General features: G+C 46.3%; 1 pseudogene; it reads right to left on the bottom strand.

Annotated features, from left to right (window-relative positions):
* Positions 1–1,323: 1,323 nt before the first annotated feature.
* On the bottom strand, positions 1,324–15,075 carry LOC125536508 (uncharacterized; annotated as a pseudogene).
* Between the last annotated feature and the right edge of the window lie 6,826 nt (positions 15,076–21,901).

The following is a 21,901-nucleotide window of genomic DNA, read 5'->3' as shown; positions in this document are numbered from 1 at the left end:
AATAAAAATAAATATTTTTCTGCCTGTTATCTGATTATCCGTGCAATATAAAAATACCTCAAAAATAAAAGTTCTCGAAATGCCCTAAAAATTAAATATGATTTTTCCTAAAATATTTGAGGATTTATGGAACTGAGAACACACCAAGGGGGCAAACAGCTGCCCACGAGGGTGGAGGGCGCGCCCACCCCCCTAGGGTGCCCCCCTGCCTTGTGGCCCCACGGTGGCCCTCCTTCACTTATTCCTGCACCCACACACTTCATCTTCCTCCCCCAAACACGAATATCCACTACAAGGATTCGGGTCTATTGCAACAAAATCGTTTGTTGCAATACATGTTGTTTTGTGGCGATAAGTATGTATTGCCACGAAACGACATTCATTGGCAGCCGTTGCGACTGGACACATGGTAATAGGTTATTACCACGAAAAAGCAATTGTGGTAATAAATTGTGCTATTGCATCATCCATGCGAGATGTTGCCACATGTTTTCCCGTGGCAACACTCACGTGATACCACAATTTGATTTGTGGAGATAGCTTTAATGCAACATGTAACAAATTGTGGAGACTGATATCTCGTAGCAATAGACATTTGTGGCAACAACCTATGCCAATGACGACCATTTTGTGGCACATTACTCTTCCGTAGCAATAGTCAATTGTGGCAACAATCCTTGTTTTCGTGGCATTAGGCATGTTGCCACGTCCCACTATACTTGTGGCAATAAACTATGGCAACAATTCTTATTTTTGTGGCATTAGGCATGTTGCCACGACCCACTGCGCTTGTGGCATTAACTTATGGCAACAAATATTCCAATCGTCTTAACAAGAAATTGCAACATACTTGTTTTGATGGTGATAAATAGGTATCACAACAAGTGAGATCTTTGTAGCGAGAAATTATTGCGACAATTTAAACTTTCATGGCAATACTCTATTTCAACAAACTTACTTTGGTGGCGCCAAGCTGTTATCGCATCGTGAATTTTTTTTGTGGCGCCAAGCTATTACAACAATATAAAGTGCTCCGTTGCAACATCCTAGTGCAGCAAAACAGATAGACGTAGCAATTGAGATATGACGCAACACTATATTTTTAGTGGTGCTAGCATATGGCAACCAAAAGTGGGTTGTGGTAATAGTCTATTGCAACCGTAAAAAAAGTACAGGCTTTCGATTACAATATTCAAAACCATACGTATAATATGTAGATTCATAAAATTCAAAATTCTCATAGAAAATATCCATCAAATGTAATTTAGCCATCCTAATTAACTTCGAAGACTAAACTGCCCGTGATCCTAGTGTCCAGTCCAGCTAGTTCTTTGGTTCCTGCAATCAAGAAATAAAAAAAGTTCTAGTTAATGAGTCGAACATAAGATACGCCATACAATTATTCCAGCCCCATTGGATAATACTGTGTCAGGAAGCATGTAACTAAGGGACCAGAACAACTATACAAGTGTAAATGTCTATGGCATAACCACAAGTACATCTACTAAAAGCTTCTTTTTTTGAGAAAAAACATTGCTTTTAACTTAACGATGCTAGGCTGAATCACCCAAAGCATAGGCAGCCACAAAGGCTGGTACATCGGCCTCCCATTCCAAATACTGGTTAGATTCTAACATCCTACCAAGACATGAGCAACAGAGTTTGCCAAGCGACGACATACATTAATTTCATAATAAGAAAACCATAATTTGAGCGGGCACTTGGTATCCTCAATAACAGCAGCATAGGCCGACGAGTCCACCTTATTGATATTAAGTGCTTCCATCAGGATTTGTGAGTCCGTTTAAAAAACGACCCTCACGACCCCCATATCAGCGCCAATAGATACTGCATGGGACATTGCAATGGACTCATCGGCGAAGGCATCACGCGCATGCTCATGACATCCTGCTCGTGCATACAAAATGATGCCATCGTCCGATCGTACATCTACTAAAAGCTTCTGTTATTGACTCAAGTTATGACTAGATGTATAGTCTTAGTTAAGTTCATGTCCCTAGCTAGCACATATTCATTTTATCTTTAAGTTGTGACTCGATGCAGCAACAACACATGGTAAAAGAGAAGAAGCAACTAGCTAATTATGAAGACCAATGACATACAAAATGCAGGTGAATATGAAGAGAAAGCAAGGTTGTGACTTACCATTGCTTTAAACATTCGAGATTGCCTTGCTGCAGCTTGTATGAGCGCATTTGAAGAAATAGCAGTTGGCCTTGAACCTGGAGTCTTATTAGGACTAGATCTCTGTAAAAGAATATTTTACAAGTTTGGATTACTATTTTCTTTGTCAACCCTCTTCGTAGGCACCTATAATAGAAGTGCACTTTTAGCAATGCAAGTAAGCAACATAAATCTTACAAGGTCGAAAGCATATGACTGTAATCACCTATTGGGTTCCCAACTGTTTGCACAATTCTACAAACTTTGCCATCATGTCTTTTTCAAATTCTAGTCTTGATGTTCACTCCTCTTGCAACAATCTTTCCCTTTCAGCACACTCTTCTTTTAACCTCTCCTCAAGTTGTTCTCTCTCAGCACGCTCCAAGTTAATCCTCTCTTGTGTGTTAGCACATTCAGCTTGTAGTTGATCTTCTAAGTCGTTGACTTGCTGGCCGAGCTGAGAGTTTCGCTCCTGGGTGGCTGCTGTAGCACGAGCTTGCTCTTCAATCTGGATACGGAACCTTTCAGAACCAGTTGAAGTTTTGGCCATGTATCCGTACCCACGAGGCTGCGATGACTTGCATTCCAGAGTGTCTTTGCAAGCGGTCTGGAAAATATTGTTTTTCTGCTCACTTGAAAGTGGACCTTCAGTTTCAGTTTCTTTGTTTTTAACCTCTTGAAGTGCTTTGTCCTAAAAATGAAAGGAACAATTATAGGTGCAGCATCAATATTTACACTATAAAAGATGAAACAAGAATAACACGGTCCAACGCATGAATAAGTGCATCTGATGATGAAACATGCCAAATGCACATCATTGACTAACTATAGAATAACCAAAAGTCAGTGTACTCACGTAAACTATCTGGGAATCTGTGTTAGACCATGTTCCATCGTTTGTGTGGGTGAGTTCCCACAGAGCAATACAATCTGGCTCTTCTCCAGTTTCCAAGTTTCTCTGCAAGTAATATAACAATGAGATGCTTGAAACATGACACCATATTTAGCAGCGAGGCATACATATTTGGTTGGACTCATACCTTCTCAAAACTAACTTGCGAGTAAGATTTTGATCCGATTATGTGTTTTGTCTTCTGTTTCTTATGGTTATCGGCGTTCTTTTGGTTGCGGTCCTATCAATTCATTGAAACCAGATATAACCAGTGAGACTAGCCATTTCATATTAACACATAATAGACAAACCGTGATCTTAAAGATAACCTGAAATTTTGAATCAGTGCCAAAGTACTCAATCATCCATTCCCACTCTTCTGGTTGTAAATCTTTCGGCAGATTAGCCAATCTAGCTGCATCTATTTTGTATGCCTTGTAAGTGGAGCTTAGAGTTGATCGCCAGCCTCTATATCTCTCTTTCGCAATTTTGAGAACTTTTTCTTCTGTTTCTGGTGTATCTTCCAGGTCCCATCTATCTTGTAAAGCATAAAACAAATAAATATACATAAGCAGTGCATTATCAATGGTAAAATAAGATAACACATGTCAAAAAGGTTGTACGCACTATCATATCTGCAACAATGAGTCGATGAATGGTAGGGTGAATGTCCGACCACATCCTCACTCCAATGAGTGGTAACTTTCTTTTCATTATGACTACCATGTTGAGGGAGTCCTAGATTAGGGGGTGTTCGGATAGCCGGACTATACCTTCAGCCGGACTCCAGGACCATGAAGATACAAGATTGAAGACATCGTCCCGTGTCCGGATGGGAATTTCCTTGGCGTGGAAGGCAAGCTTGGTGATGCAGATATTGAAGATCTCCTACCATTGTAACCGACTCTGTGTAACCCTAACCCTATCCGGTGTCTATATAAACTGGAGGGTTCTAGTCCGTAGGACAACTTCATCATACAACAATCATACCATAGGCTAGCTTCTAGGGTTTAGCCTCCTTGATCTCGTGGTAGATCTACTCTTGTACTACCTATATCATCAATATTAATCAAGCAGGAGTAGGGTTTTACCTCCATCGAGAGGGCCCGAACCTGGGTAAAAACATCGTGTCCCTTGTCTCCTATTACCATCCGCCTAGACGCACAGTTCGGGACCCCCTACCCGAGATCCGCCGGTTTTGACACCGACATTGGTGCTTTCATTGAGAGTTCCTCTGTGTCATCGCAATCAGGAAGGATGCCTCTTCCCGTCTTTAAAGATGGCACCGTTGCTAAGGGAGCTTTGGCTGTCGGCCAAACTCTCCGGCTCGGTGGTTTTCTTATGACCGCCTGTTCGGCTGTTGCGCCGACAATGACCTCTCGGGTCATCAAAAGCAATCTTCACGTCAGCTCGGAACTCGCCGAGCAGCTAGATCCAATGGAGCTCTCTTCTGTAAACGAGCTCTTGGATCGCATCGCCGCCCTGGGGGTCACTACGGATTACGACCAGGTTGGGCTTAAACCCGATCTAAGAGAAATTAACTCTCCCCAGGCCACCCACCACGTCGCCGTGGTAGAGGTGCAGTGCGGCGACCCTTCATCTATTCTAAGGACTAGTTACGTCCGAATTCCTGACCCCTCCAAGCCGGATACCCACGGAGGGGAGGATGTAACTCGAGACCCGAGCTTAAAATCAGGCAATGGGCTAGACTCATTGGACAACATCCAAGAATCCGGACCTCAGAGTTCGGAAGCTCTTCGGCCTCTGAATCTTAGATTGGGCGAGGTTTCAGAATCAACGCCACCCGCCCACCCGAACATAAGCGATCTTTCCCAAATCAGGCAAAAGCCCGAGGAAACAGTACATCATTACTGGGCCAGATTCTTCCTGGTTATGAACAGGATAAAGGATTGCCGTGAGGGAGACGCAATATCAATCTTCTGCAGTAATTGCATGGACGAGGGAATCCTTAACGCCATAAGTCATCGTGATATTACACGCTTCGCTGACTTGGCGTCCACAGTACAAAAGTACTATGCGATGGAAAGTGCCTGGAAAACCGAAATAAAATTTTGGGATAATCCGGCCTTGAATAGCAATCTCGTCCGAACTAAGAGGGTGCATCATCATAAGACACCCGGGTTAAACACCAAAAAACCAAAACCCTCTACAAAGCATGGAACCGTACTGGAAAGATGGCTTGATGGACCCTGTAAAATTCACAGTACAAAGGACGCCACACCAACTCATAGCCTTAGAGCATGTTGGATACTTCGGCAGGTGGCCAAAATTAGGGAGGACCTCTTAATTTCGGAGGCCGCAGAAAACCACCCCGGAGACACCAGTACCGTTCTCACAGTCTTCGAGATCTTCGCATCAAATAATACGTGAAAAAGAACACTCCGCAGCCTTGCCGAAGTCTATCAAGTAGCAACAATAAACCCATGGAGCGACACGGCTATTACCTTCAACGCAAGTGATGAACCTAAATTCCGAACAGTCCGAGCACCAGCCGCATTGGTCCTTAGTCCGATAGTGGACGGCTTTCGCCTCACCAAGGTGCTCATGGATGGAGGCAGCGGATTGAACCTCATTTATGAGGAAACTCTTCAAAAAATGGGACTAGACTGGAGCCGCGTTGAGCGAAGCAGCACAACCTTTAGAGGAATAATCCCTAGTCGGGAAGCGCGCTGCACAGGAAAAATCACACTAGATGTGGTGTTTGGCACGCCGGATAATTACAGATCCGAAGAGGTCACATTTCAGGTGGCCCAGTTCAGCAGCGGATATCACGCCCTACTAGGGCGGGAAGCATTTCTAATTTTCCAAGCAATACCCCATTACGGGTACATGAAGCTCAAGATGCCCGGGCCGAACGGTATTATCACTCTCGCTAGTGATCCGGACATAGCACTCCGCGCCGAAAACAAGACAGCCGCATTAGCCCTGGAGGCACTATCCGAAGCCTTAGCAGCTGAGGAACTGACTGCGCTGCGCTCCACAGTTAACAGGGATGATGTGATACTCGACAAGAGATCCAAGTCCACATCCTTTAAGCCAGTAGACGAAATAGTCAAGTTCCAGGTCCATCCAACGGACCCCAATAAAATAGCATCCATCGGAGAACGATTAAACCCTGATATGGACGCCGCACTGCGAGAATTTCTACGTGAAAATTGGGACATCTTCGCCTGGCACCCTTCAGACATGCCAGGAATCCCACGCAGGCTGGCCGAACACAGCTTATATATCCTAAAAGGATTCAAACCTGTCAAACAAGCCCTTCGGCGTTTTTCCGAACCCTAGAGACAGGCTATGGGAGAGGAGCTAGCCAAGCTATTGGAGGCCCGATTCATTAGAGACATAAAACACCCGGACTGGCTAGCAAACTTGGTGATGGTACCAAAGGACAAATCCTGGCGCCTGTGTGTCGATTTTAAAGACCTTAACAAGGCTTGCCCAAAGGATCCCTTCCCCCTCCCCCATATCGATCAAATTATCGATGCCACCACAGGACATGATTCGTTGTGTTTCCTCGACGCATACTCTGGTTACCATCAAATTAAGATGGTGGAATCAGACCAAGCCACAACAGCATTCATCACACCATACGGCCCATTCTGCTTCAACACAATGCCCTTCGGGCTGAAAAACGCCGGCGCAACATATCAGCGCATGATTCAGACATGCCTAGCAAAACAGATCGGCAAGACAGTGGAGGCGTACGTGGATGATGTGGTCGTCAAAACAAGACATGTCAAATCTCTAGTAGACGACTTGAGGCTAACATTCGACAACCTCCGAAAATACGACATCAAGGTCAACCCGGAAAATGCGTCTTCGGCGTTCCAGCCGGAAAGCTTTTGGGCTTCATTATATCTGGTAGAGGAATTGAAGCAAATCCGGCCAAGATCCGAGCTTTGTCACAACTGGATATCCCAAAGGACCTCAAACAAATATAAAAATTAACCGGATGCGTGGCGGCTCTAAGCCGCTTTATCTCTCGCTTGGGAGAAAAGGCACTGCCCCTTTATCGCCTCCTTCGGCGCATCGAACACTTCGAGTGGACGGATGCTGCCACGGCCGAACTTGATGAAATAAAAGCCATATTGGCAACAAACCCAGTCCTGGCCGCACCAAACACCGGCGAACCAATGCTATTGTACATTGCAGCAACCCATCAAGTTGTCAGTGCAGTACTCGTCGTCGAGCGGGAAACGGACGGACACAAACTCCCCCTTCAAAGGCCAGTCTACTACGTGTCCACTGTCCTCACTCCATGCAAATCACGGTACCCGCATTATCAAAAGATTGCATACGCGGTATTCATGGCATCCCGGAAGCTACGACATTACTTTCAAGAGTGTTCCATAACAGTAGCCTCGGAAGTACCACTCAACGATATTATCAACAACCGCGACGCAACGGGCCGGATCGCAAAATGGGCCATCGAGCTCCTCCCGTTCGATATAACCTATAAGCCACGGCGAGCTATTAAATCGCAAGTTTTGGCTGACTTCGTCGCAGAATGGACGGAGGCCGAGCTCCCTAAAGAGTACGGCACATATTCAAACTAGATCATGTATTTCGACGGCTCCAAAATGTTGGCCGAACTAGGGGCTGGCGTCGTCTTGACGTCCCCCATAGGAGACACAGTTCAATATGTGCTCTAGATCATGTACACGGACTCCAACAATGCAGCCGAATATGAGGCCCTCCTACATGGTCTCCGGATGGCAGTATCCATGGGCATTCAACGCCTAGAGGTATGCGGGGACTCAAACCTCGCGATATCCCAAATAAACGGAGACTTCGACGCCAAGGATCCAAAAATGGCAGCTTACCGCAACGCCGTCCTAAAAATGTCAGCTCGGTTCGAAGGGTTGGAGTTTCATCATATAGCCCGAGAAAACAATCAGGCAGCGGACGTCCTGGCACGCATTGGAGCAAAACGCGATGCAGTCCCCCCCAACATCTTTTTAGAAAGACTGTTCAAGCCATCCGTAGCATGGGAGGGGGAACCCGCAGATAATATCGCGGACCTAACCGCACCACTCGACGCCGAACAATCTCACATAATTGGAGGCCCTGCAACCGAAATTACACCTTCAGCCCACGTAATAATGGCGGTCATCGCACCATGGACAGAACCGTTCCTAGCCTACCTTACTAGGCAGGAACTCCCAGAGGACCAAAACGAGGCACGCTGCATAGTGCGGCGATCTAAAGCCTATAAAGTCCACGAGGGAGAGCTTTATAAGACAAGCACTACTGGAGTCCTTCAAAGCTGCATCTCCGAAGAGGAAGGGTGGAACTTGCTGGCTGAAATTCATGCCGGACTCGGTGGCCACCACGCTGCAGCTCGGTCCCTTGTAAGCAAGGCTTTCCGTACCGGCTTTTACTGGCCGACGGCCCGAGCAGACGCTCAGGACTTGGTCCAACGATGCGTCGGCTGCCAGCTTTTTGCAAACCAAAGCCATATGCCACCCACCGCCCTCCGAACTATCCCCATCACTTGGCCCTTCGCGATCTGGGGGCTTGACATGGTTGGACCCCTTAAAGGAGGAACCCACAAGAAAAAATACTTACTGGTCATGGTGGATAAGTTCACCAAATGGATAGAAGCTAAGCCTGTTAAGACGACCGAAACCGGACCTGTGATAGACTTCATATCCAGGGTTGTACACCGTTACGGCGCCCCCCACAGCATCATCACTGATAACGGCACAAACTTCACCTCCGACGAGGTAAAACTTTGGTGCAAAAACATGGGCATCAAGCTCGACTATGCTTCTGTCTATCACCCACAAACTAACGGCCAGGTCGAATGTGCAAATGGTCTTATCATGAGCGGAATTAAACCCAGACTAGTGCGGTCCCTCAAGGAATCTAACACACACTAGGTAGAGTAGCTCGACTCCGTACTCTGGGGACTGCGGACCACGCCGAATCGCACCACCGGATACACACCATTCTTTATGGTGTACGGCGCAAAGGCAGTTCTGCCCTGCGACATATTTCATGACTCACCTCGAGTGTGCATGTATGAAGAAAGAGAAGCCGAGCTCGATCGGCAGGACAACTTGGACGCCTTGGAGGAGGAGCGTGACGTGGAAAAAGCCCATTCCGCATTTTATCAACAGCAGGCTCAAAGATATCAAAGCAGAGAAGTACGGGCCAAAAATTACAATGTTGGCGAACTAGTTCTACGCCTGCCGGATAAGAAAAAGGACAAACTCAAGACCAAGTGGGAAGGTCCATTCATAATCGCCCAAGTCCTGATTGGTGGAGCGTACCGCCTGCGAGATGCGTCGGATAACCGACTCGAGCCGAACCCATGGAACGCCGCCCGTCTCCGAAGATTCTATGCCTAGCACCGGACTATGTGTTTGTCTCCTTCCTCTGTCCATTTTTTTTACATTTTCCGTCTTACATTTCTCTCCTTCCCCTCTTTTCTCTTATAGCCCTTAAAGGCTCATTAAGTGATGCGCTACCCACGCTCATTAAACCTGGGGGCTTCTTTAACAGAAGCTTATTTATATGGGCTTCACGCCCAACACATGCATCAAGCTTCCGCGTGTACCTTTTCTTCACCATTATATGCATCGATATGACTTAAGTTTTGGCCAAGCTAGGTTCCCTGGCTCCTGTGCTTACCCCTACGTTCCCGATTGTTTGGCTAGGCGGTAAAGGGAGCACCTCTGCGATTGTTACTGCCGGATCAGCCGGATGTGTACCTCAGACTGGGTGAAGCCGAAAGCTAGCGTTCTTAAGGGAATATTCGGTCGGTGAACTAAAAGACGACCTTTTTTACTTATTTATATACATGCCCCCAGATGATTTTCCTGCATTTGCAGTCCGGACATGCACTTTAGGGCATGCCTCCAGAGAAAGGAACCCCTAACGGAACTATTCTCTCTGGAAGATGTTTCTTACTAACCATGTAATATAACATAACTAGTTGGGCACTTGTCTGATAAAGCACTAATGACCCCTACGCCTGGTCTCCATGCATACCCCGGTTCGTACATAACCGATAGGGTATTCGGACACACTCCGGACCGTCAGGTCCCGAGGTAGAAGTGAAAAGGTCGGCAATGACAAACGATCTACAATCCGGCTAGAAGGCATTACACATGTCAATTAACAATTACATAGTCACTCTGACTGATTGTATTCCTCTTCTATACCATCTAACAGGCTGTCTAATTTACAGTCCTGTTGGGAATACTTTGCGGCCAATTCTACTTGGCCGTATACTAAGCTTACAAGGATCTCCTTCCCATCAGGCCCCACAGGTCCGACTTCGTCCATGTGGTTTGGGTCAGACCTCGTAAACCGGGTCTTCACCATGGCCCAGGCCTCCCTAGCACCTTGCCGGCAGGCCGATATCTTCCACAACCGGAAGCACCGCCGAGCTCCCTTAAGCTTCTCCGCAAGCTCTCCAAGGCCCTCCGGCATGGAGTGGGATGGCCATAAGGCTTGGGCAACGCCTCGCATTGCCTGCCGAACTCGCTCATGCAGTTGCAATAGCTCGGGAAGAAGGTCACCCGTAGAACCGGGCATCTCCTCTGCAGGACGACCTATTAGCATACCTACAGACATTACTCTGTTAGTCCACTTCCTCGCCGAACTCTTTTTTCAAAAGATTCGCTTAAGCACTTACTAAATATGCCACGTCGAAGCCGCTGATTCTCCTTAGTGGAGTCCGACAGCTGGCCACGAACATCTCTAAGTTCAACGTCCAGCTTGGTGTTGGCATCCTGAAGATCATTCTTCTCTCGCCTCACCTTTGTCAGCGTACTCTCACCGGCCTTTAGTCGGCGTAAGAGTTGTTGTCTCTCCAGATCAAGTCCGGCGCCATCTACAATATGATTTGTCATATTTGCACCCACGCCACAAAATACTAATCTTTCGAAGTGTATCTTACTAGAGAGGGTCTCTTTGGGCTCCCCTGCCGTGGCTAGTGCGGCCTCCGGTTGGGCTTTGCACTCTTCCAGCTCCTGGGACAGTACGGTATTCTTCTCTGTAAGAACCTGCATAACAAATGATCCTTAAATCAGTTACTCTAACTGTTTCAAGTCTCGGGGACTACTGGTATATATATATATTTGACCAAAATTTTCTTACCCGTATGTCTTTTACATACTGCTCCGTGGCTCTGGCTAAACCATTTTGAGCGGCACGGAGGTACGCATCTCCCGAATTGAAGGCATCTAACGCCTCTTGGGAGAAACAAGCATCGCGAAGAACTATCCGGCGACGCATGTGGTTCATGGCACTCTCCACCTCAGAATTCGTGGCAGAAAGCCTGTCCGCATCCTCTGTCGGAGGAGCGTCCGGTGCGCGCCTTGTGCTCGCCTCCGCTTCCGGGCCAGACGTTCAAGCCTGGCTGGTGGAGGCACGATTCGCAACCTCTCCGAATATAGTCCGGCGAGGTTTCTTCGTCCTGAAGATAGCACGAACGTTAATATGCCCTGAAGAAATAACACCAGGGAAATAGAGGGTGCGCTATACCTTTGCGCCGGCATCTTAGTCCGGACCACATTCCTTTTTACCCCACGGGGCCCTACGGCCCCTCGTTGGCTAGCCGCTGCAGGTTCGGCCTCCTGCCTCAGAAATCTCCCCTGCAAAACGCGGTTATCGTCAGAAAAACTGAAATACGTGAGAATGGAATCCTTCTCAAGGGGATGAGGCTCCGGTCTCTGTCACCTGGGAGGCCGGAATTAACCCTGGGTAATCAGCCGTAATGGCCACCAAGGTATTATCCTTGCTTAGCTGATGGAACACCCCGTCAATAAGCTCCACCGATATGTCCGGATCCTCTTCGGAGTCCGGATCGAGGGACCGTTCTGATCCTCGGGCTGTGGAGGACGGCTGTTTATATCCTTTACCTCCTGATACGGTTCCTGCGTTGAAGTCGTTAGACTATATATTTAATCATGGGAATATAAAACGAACGGGCAAGCACAATTGTCCACTTACCCAACTTGGAGGGTTGTACATAGTAAATCCGCCCTGCGGGTTAACGCGGCGGAATTCCTCCTCTTCTCCCTTGTACAAAGAGGATAAGATCTTTACTAGAGCGGCAGCTGAGGCTCGCCCCTTACGACCGTAATGGGTGGCGTCATCCTCCCCGTTAAAATCCCACATGGGGTGGCCTCTATATTGAAGTGGCTGCACCCCCCGCATGATGCATGCGACCATGGCTCCAATCATGGTTAGTCCGGAATGAGCCAATAGTCTTATCCGGCCCATCAGGTAAAGGACGTCTCTGTCGCTTTCTCTCTGATAGCTCCGCGGACGCCAGCTCAAGCGTTTCTTTAATGGAGCATTGCTGAACTCAGAGAGACCGACCCGGATAGGGTCCGGTAGCGGGACATCATCTATATAAAACCATTTTGAAGGCCAATCCTCGGACGCCTTCTTTGGGGTGCCGGATAGGTATCCGGTCCCGGCGATGCGCCACACTTCGGCTCCGCCCACTTGATATATAGACCCCTCTTGAGAACGGGGCACCAGGCAGAATATCCTCTTCCACAGCGCGAAATGAGCTTCAACACCCAAAAATAGCTCGCAAAGGGCGACGAAGCCCGCGATATGCAATATAGAGGCGGGCGTGAGATTGTGCGGCTGGAGGCCGTAGAACTCCAGAAGCCCACGGAGAAACGGATGAACTGGAAATCCCAGTCCCCTTACTAGATAAGGGATGAAGCACACCCGCTCTCCGTTAGAGGGATTGGGGGTGCTCTCCGCTTGTTTTCCGCCATTATAGGTGGCAAGTCCGGCTCGGACCGGGACCATATAAGCCTGAGGGAGAAATCCCTTGGCCTGAAGCGATACTAACTCGCTGTGCGGGACAAAGCAACTCTCCCAGTCTCCGGGTTTAGGACTGGAAGGGCGAGGGGAGGAGCTGCGACGGCTGGCCATGTCGGAATGGACCTTTGCTGGAGGCGCTCTGATGATTACTCGCGGAGAAGAGAAGGTGTGGTTTGGATCTGAATCCCCATCCCGTTAAATAGGCGGCTCGTTTATGCAGCTAGGGGTGTGGATGTAAAAATGCCCCGGCTTTTTTGCGTTCGTTTGACACGTGGAAGACGGCCATTATTGGGCGTGGAAGCCAAGGAGCGCTACATTACAAAAATCAGACATTATTCCTACAAGAACACAGAATTTGGAGAAGAACCTGCCTTGCAGTGCCGAAGACAATCTGCACGCCGGACTCGTCATCATTGAAGCCTGGTTCGGGGGCTACTGAGGGAGTCCTAGATTAGGGGGTGTTCGGATAGCCGGACTATACCTTCAGCCGGACTCCAGGACTATGAAGATACAAGATTGATGACTTCGTCCGGTGTCCGGATGGGACTTTCCTTGGCGTGGAAGGCAAGCTTGGCGATGCGGATATTCAAGATCTCCTACCATTGTAACCGACTCTGTGTAACCCTAACCCTATCCGGTGTCTATATAAATCGGAGGGTTCTAGTCCATAGGACAACTTCATCATGCAACAATCATACCATAGGCTAGCTTCTAGGGTTTAGCCTCCTTGATCTCGTGGTAGATCTACTCTTGTACTACCTATATCATCAATATTAATCAAGCAGGAGTAGGGTTTTACCTCCATCGAGAGGGCCCAAACCTGGGTAAAAACATGATAGCAAGGAGATATAAATCTAAACTAACTAAGATTGTTCCGGCAAATCAACGACAAGGAAAATGAAAAGAAGCAAAGGAAGGTTCAGATTATACTCTCTGCCTTTTTAGTAGTTTCATTTTGCTTGAGAAAGTAAAATACTAACACAAGCAAGCATTAAGGATAAGGGGAAGAAAGATTATAGTACATGGTTCACAAGCAGACATTAAAGATGATGTAGAGCAGCATTGAGTTCCATAACAATGGAACTCACTTGTACAAGAGATTCACAAATATGGAATACCACAGTTACTAGAATTAACCACAATCACGAATTTATATATATATATATATGACTCACAATGTATGACAGGACAAGTCTAATCGAAAATGATCATCCCAAGAACTCACAATTTCACATATATTGCAGAAACTAATACATAAAAAACACAAATTGGGTGTTCAGAACAGTACACAAGCTAACATACAAACACATAAAGAGCTAATACTGATTTGAATGTAGTTGATCTTGCATCCACTAATAACTATCAGCAACTACACACACACACGCACATAGAAAGAGTGAGAGAAAGAGAAAGAGAAAGAAAGAGAGCAGCAGCAGTTTGGAAAAGAGCTTCAGCAGAGGATGTTTGAGAAGAAGAGCAGCAGTTTTGTGGATCTAAAGAGAAGCAGCAGCAGGTAGAAGAAGAAAGAGGTAGCAGGGAGCGTTGAGAGAAGAGAGGAGCAACAGTTTCGTGGGAGAAGAGGAGCAGCAAGAGGTGTAGGAGAGGAGGAACAGCAGCGGCAGTGAGCAGATTGTACAGCAGCGAGGCAGAGGAAAGGTAGAATACAGTGGCTAGATGGGATTAGATCAGGGAAGGAGAGTAGCGAGCAGTTGGGACACAACAAGAGGAGCAACGCCAGTTCAGTTAATTGATCTAATGCTCAAAAACCAATGTAGATAATAATTAAATTGGCAAGGGATGATCCACGGATGGGCTGCACCAAAACGCTTAGTAATTAGTAAAAAAATACGACCCCCTTTGGCATCCATGAGGAAACAGAGCGAACCAGGAGCGGAGATGCCGAAGAGGCCTGCCGGCACCTCGGGCACGCTGGGGTCGGGTGAGGCAGCAAACAGCGCCTGGCCACCACGTCACGACGCCGGCGTGCACAGCCAAGACGGCTGCGGCCATGAACCGGGCAGGGAGGCCCCGTGGAGCCCTAGTTCTAGGCCGAGGGGAGCTCCATGGCAGCCAGCCTCCAGGCCAAGGTGAGGCGCTGCGCCGACCCTCCAGGCCATGAGCGCCTCCGCCGAGGCGGCCAAATCGTGGCGCGATGGGAAAATGCCACCGGCGGGCGCCATGTCCCCTGCCCGGACTTCTTTTCTACGGCCAAGCGGCGAGCGGAGGAGAGAAGGGGCAGCCCCTCTGAATGGATCGGGATCGAGAGAGCCGCGCATCGAGGAGGAGCTCGTGGGGGAGGGGGGTTTGATCCCGGACGGAGGCGGGCGCAGAGGAGGAGGAGGGGGAGATTGAGGAGGACTGGATTTTTTAGCGAGGGAGGAGATCGGGAGGAGGACTAACCTGACGCCGTGCAGCTGCTGTGGTTCGCTCTGTTGACGCCGTCATGACGCCGCTAGCACAGATGAACCGAGACGAGAGCTCACATCCAATTGCCCGTGAAGACGCCGTGGTTTGGTATAGAATTATATATTCGTGGGTTGTTAGGAAGGTATTTAGCGGGAATCTAATTTTTTGGTGGGAACAAAGACACTAATTTGGGACTTTTAGCGGGAGGTTAAAAAATATTGGCGCAAACAACTGCACACCTAAAATAGGTGGTGGGAAAGTGATTCTTTTTGTATTAAAAAGGTAATTATTTTTTGAGGGAATTTTCTATATTGTAAATATATTTCGAGTTGGAGGGAATACTAAATTGTTTTTGTAACAAGTCATATCGTGGTAAAAAAAACACCAAGTCCGAGAATTGTGAAGGGCGATCTGAGGCCCTCCCTTGTACCATTCTCGCCCTTGATATTTGTATAGTCATCGCCATTTGAGGAAGCCAATTAACGAACGAAAAAGAGTGCCGGTCACCGATACACAACCTCAACGACTACCAAGCACCTATAAGATGTGCAAAAAGGGGATCCGTTTAGAGCCGACGAAGACCACCAGCACGAGGAGCGATAATCTTGGAAGATGTGTGACAGATATGCCGGACCGAGGACTCCAAGGCGATGCCTCCAGGAAGGGCACGACCACAAACGTCATCACCGTCTGATCCAAAGATCAAGTTTTCACCCAGAGTAAGATGGAAGGAGTGAGGGGAACACAACATCCACGGACGCCTTCACCATCAACCAGTGCACGGACTGGGTAGGTGATGCACCACGGTGCTTCAACCCCTCAGCCGCAACCCCGGTCCGCCAACCACCCGCAGACAATTAGGAAGGTATTGTTTCATCATGGATTGTCAAAAAATTGTGCCTTGGTCAACTGTTGGTCAAAGCATGAAAATTTTGGCTAGTTCTGAACAACATGTCACAGAAATCTCATGCGACCCTCACTTTAAAACTATAGGTTATACTCTTGTCTCAAAACATAAGTACTAATTGGATGTGTTGATGAGACGGTCGATCTATGTCAGTCTCGATCTCACATTCCGATCTTGAGATGGGATGATCTCAATATCTTTCATTTTACTGGACAATCCGTCGAGGGTTTGTCCATGGCAGAGTAGGTCCGACATAATTATGTCGCTTTTGTTCAAACGATAAACATAGAGATTCAACTATGTAAATTAAACAGCCCTACATCGCGACGCCTTTGCCTGTCAGATCTGTCCTACATCGAATCCATGCGCAAGGGGCGAACGAACCCTGTCGCCGCCGCCAGTGGTCGAACATAAATTGGAATTTTTTTACCGAAAAAGGGTTTCCCCCGCATTTTATTACAAAGCAACCAACACCAATAACATCGCAAAGGCTAGGGCGAGCAGCACAACAAGCCCAAAGGAAAAGAGAAAGAAAGAAGAAGAAACAAATGCCCAAGGGGCCCATATCTGGACTGAGCGGGCGCCGCCAGGCCCCGCCGCCGCGCCACCTCGGCGCCAATGACAGCGCCGCCGCCCAGCTGATCTCCTGCGCATCGGAACACCACTGAGAGGTGAATGGCCAGGGCTGCCAGCGTCGCCCGGGCCAGGCCCGGAGGCGGGCACCGGCGACGGCGGTGGAGAGGGAGGGCTTGGGGAGAAGGGGGCCGGGGCACGTCCGGTCGCCCACGAGGATACTGATTTGCGTATTTTTATAGTTCTTATTTATATTGATTTATTGCAACGGCTCCCGGGTGGATGGACGGAGAGCTCGGGAATGGAGCACACGGTCTTGGAAGCTTTCGACGGAGCCGCGACCGGAGTCGACCCGGTCGTCGAGGGTGACCCGATCATCGGAGGCGACGTTAGTGATCACATGGGTGGTGTAGGACGTCGATACGTGTCGATTGTTGGGCGGCATCGGCTTCGGGCTGGATGGAATGAGAGCTCGGGAATGGAGTGCATGGTCTTGGAAGCTTTCGACAGAGCCGCCCTCGGAGTGGTGGGAGATGGCAAACGAGTTCCCGTGAGCCTTGATAGCGGCGGGAAGGCGTCGATGGGAGGAATCAGACAACTAGGTTACTCTCCATGACACGTGAACGGTCATTGGAAATTGACTGGTGCCGGACCCCGGGTTGTCGTGCCGACATATGCTACCTACACTACTTAAGTAGGTAAAAATATGCAACCAAATTACTATATAGTCCCTCCGTCCGGAAATATTTGTCGCAGAAATGGGTAAATATGGATGCATCTAAAACTAAAATATGACTAGATACATCCATTCCTCCGACAAGTATTTTCGGATGGAGGGAGTAAATATTAGTTTAATTTTAAAAAATATGCAAAAATAATGAGATCATTTGGATTTGTGGGTTAAAAGTTGCAGATAATCAATGTTTGGTCAATAAAATTACTATCTTCTTTCAAACAGAGAAAGAAGGGCCACGTCGATCACATATTTCAGCAATATATTTTTGTGTGTGGATATATTTCAGTAATATACGCTATACGACTTTCAAAAAGAAAGTACTAATACTATACGCTATTTGGTGGAGCGCGTAGGAAAAAAAGAAAAATGGGTGACGGCGGACTCGAACCTTGGTCGCCAGCTCTTACATTCTAGGCCTCCAAGCTCAACAGGTTTTCTATGTGAGGGAGGTGAAGAACCCTGATTGGGCAGCTGTTATTAAAATGAATCCACGCAATTTGTTTGCTCCTTCTGTTTTAAATGGTGTAGGCCTTGATGAAGCTGTTGAAGCCGATGAAGGTGGTGAGGCAGATGTACTGGATGTCGTCGATGCAGAAATTACAGTGCCAAAGATTACAGTACCTGAAGAGATCACTAGTTGGTGCAGAAATGATGACGAAGGATCCAGCGTTGATGTTTCAGTCATAGAAAATATAAAACCTATTGAGTTTGAAGATGTCCAGTTCGAATCTGATGATGATACGGATGATGATGAGGCTTACGTAAATGATGGGCATGTTTCTCCTTTGGGACAAGAAGAATCAGATGATGACCAATGGTTCTTTGTATAGTTTTTAATCTCTTGGTAAGGTGCTTTTCACATGTTTAATCCATGAATATAAGTCCCTGAACTTTTTTGATGGTTACCTACGAGTAGTATCTCTCCTGAAGTTTAATCTAATGTGAAACAGGTTCAAATAAGGTACCCCCTGCATAGTATCATCTATTGTGGCAAATGAGAACAAAAGCTAGTGCCCGGCACTAACAGTTTGGTGATGAAGAGAAGAGAAGAGTAGTTGTTGTTCTTTTAGTGATGTTGCTATTTTGACAGTGATGCTATGTACGCACTGTTGCTATGAACTTGTGGTGTTTAGTGTTGTCACTATTTTCATTACTTTGTTGTCAACTTATGGTCTTTTGTGTGAACAATCTATACAAGTATGGCTGCTGAAGCTTGTGTGCTTTCATGTTGAAACTTGTGTTTATATATCTCGCTGAGATGGTTTGTTATATCCTACTAAAATCTTGTGGCATATATATATATATATATATCTTGACGTAGTGTTGTTGACCTGCTGATGAATTCTTGCTTGAAATTAGGCTGGGTTACAACTGTTATGCTGCTCAATTGGTGGCTGAAGAGCTGTTTAAATGGAGCCTGGGAGTGTTCGGAAATAGCTAGTATGCAGCTTTGCTCAATTTCTCTGTTTAACACATAATTTTATATGGAATCTCCTTTTTTATTAACAACACACATAAATACATATAATCACATTAAGCAAGATAAAGAAAAATTAGGAAGAGAATGTGTGTTGCTCAGTGCTCACGACTCACCTTTGTGAGAAGGGCACTGAGCTTGTCGTCTTTCCGGTGCCGAGGACGACCTTGCCACCGGTGGAGGTCAATAGAGCAATTGAAGGGTGTCTGCGAGTGTGCAACGCTCTGCACGCGCGTAAGCGAGCGTTCCTCCAAATTGTGGTACCACCGATGTCCCTATTACAACCAATACATGCTTTGTTTCAATACGAAGCCATGTTTTTTCCAACAGTATTTATGACTAGAGCCACAAGTCAGAATTGTTGCAATATATGTCTAAATATAATCACAAAGATGTACTTTGTTGCAATACCTAGCCTTTATTGCAACAAGATGACACATTCACGCAGCGGGATGGAACTGTTGCAATAGCACTATCATATTGCAACGTTAATGCAGCTTGTGGCAATACATGGCTTCTATTGCAACAAAATGAGCACTTAGTGTGATGAAACTAAATTGTGGCAATATGTAGATCCTGTTACCACAAACTGGAATTTTGTGGTAATATAGAATTTTATTGCAACAAAATATAGTTGTAGCAATATTTGTTGTTGCAATAGACCGGAATCCTTGTAGTGATCCAGCTCAAGCACGAGTTCTAGCTCATTTTGCTTCCATTTTCGATCTCCTTGCAACCAATACATGCTTTGTTGCAATACGAAGCCATGTTTTTTGCAACAGTATCTATGACTAGCGCCACAAGTCAGAATTGTTGCAATATATGTCTAAATATAATCACAAAGATGTACTTTGTTGCAATACCTAGCCTTTATTGCAACAAGATGACACATTCACGCAGCGGGACGGAACTGTTGCAATAGCACTATCATATTGCAACTCCAATGCAGCTTATGGCAATACATGGCTTCTATTGCAACAAAACGAGCACTTAGTGCGATGAAACTAAATTGCGGCAATATGTAGATCCTGTTACCACAAACTGGAATTTTGTGGTAATATAGCATTTTATTGCAACAAGATATAGTTGTAGCAATATTTGTTGTTGCAATAAACAGGAATCCTTGTAGTGATCCAGCTCAAGCACGGGTTCTAGCTCATTTTGCTTCCATTTTCGATCTTCTTGCAACCAATACATGCTTTGTTGCAATACGAAGCCATGTTTTTTGCAACAGTATCTATGACTAGCGCCACAAGTCAGAATTGTTGCAATATATGTCTAAATATAATCACAAAGATGTACTTTGTTGCAATACCTAGCCTTTATTGCAACAAGATGACACATTCACGCAGCGGGACGGAGCTGCTGCCATAGCACTATCATATTGCAACGTCAATGCAGCTTGTGGCAATACATGGCTTCTATTGCAACCAAACAAGCACTTAGTGCGATGAAACTAAATTGCGGCAATATGTAGATCCTGTTACCACAAACTGGAATTTTGTGGTAATATAGCATTTTATTGCAACAAGATATAGTTGTAGCAATATTTGTTGTTGCAATAAACAGGAATCCTTGTAGTGATCCAGCTCAAGCACGGGTTCTAGCTCATTTTGCTTCCATTTTCGATCTTCTTGCAACCAATACATGCTTTGTTGCAATACGAAGCCATGTTTTTTGCAACAGTATCTATGACTAGCGCCACAAGTCAGAATTGTTGCAATATATGTCTAAATATAATCACAAAGATGTACTTTGTTGCAATACCTAGCCTTTATTGCAACAAGATGACACATTCACGCAGCGGGACGGAGCTGCTGCCATAGCACTATCATATTGCAACGTCAATGCAGCTTGTGGCAATACATGGCTTCTATTGCAACCAAACGAGCACTTAGTGCGATGAAACTAAATTGTGGCAATATGTAGATCCTGTTACCACAAACTGGAATTTTGTGGTAATATAGCATTTTATTGCAACAAAATATAGTTGTAGCAATATTTGTTGTTGCAATAGACCGGAATCCTTGTAGTGATCCAGCTCAAGCACGAGTTCTAGCTCATTTTGCTTCCATTTTTGATCTCCTTGCTCAAAGCACCTCTCACAAAACTGCTTGGGGAGATTGTTCCTTTGTATGTGACTCCTCCACTGGTCCAATTAGTTTTTGTTCTAGTGCTTTATTCATTGCAAATTTTTGCTGCTTAGGTGAAAATGTTCTTGAGCTTGCATGTCAAACTTATATGGTCAAAAGTAGTTTTGATGCATGATAGAGGCCCTAGGCACTTGTAGGAGTAGTTACTATCAATATTATTGAGTTTGGTTTACTTTTATTTTGAAGTTACTAAAAATTTCAGAATTTTTCAGAAAATGATGAGGAGACTTTTGAGGGGCTCATCGAGCCATAGCTCGAAGGAAAAGGCATCAAAGCCTAAGTATAATCTGCCTCGCACCGCGGAGGTTCGGGCGTGTGAATGGCCTTCCGAGGATTTCTTAAGAGCAGACGGGATTTATGAAGATTTTCATGAATTGGCTCAGACTGCAGGAGTTACCGCTTTCCTCCAAGACCAATGCGATCAGTATCTCTTGCTCACAAATATCTTTGTGCAAAACTTTCATTTCCATTCTAGGAGCTCACCACCTACGGTGGAGTTTTATTTATATGATGAGCATAAGGAGATGTTACTTTGTGATTTCTGCTGGATTTGTTTAGTCCCTTTTGAGGGCAATATAGAAGAACCACATCGTGATGATGTGGAGGGATTTATTGACACTATCACTGTAGGGGAAACAAGGAAGGTTTCCGATGCATGAATCACTAGCATACACTTTCCTGTTTTACGTTATTTTGCATTATTTGCTAGTCGTTGCTTAATTCGTCGCGGAAACTATGGAAACCTGAGTATCCC

Source organism: Triticum urartu, chromosome 2A, assembly GCF_056163025.1.
Source record: "Triticum urartu cultivar PI428250 chromosome 2A, HENAU_Tu73, whole genome shotgun sequence".
In the NCBI taxonomy this organism is placed as follows: domain Eukaryota; kingdom Viridiplantae; phylum Streptophyta; class Magnoliopsida; order Poales; family Poaceae; genus Triticum; species Triticum urartu.
The sequence above is the reverse complement of the archived record's forward strand: the minus strand, read 5'-3'. Positions and strand labels throughout refer to the sequence as shown.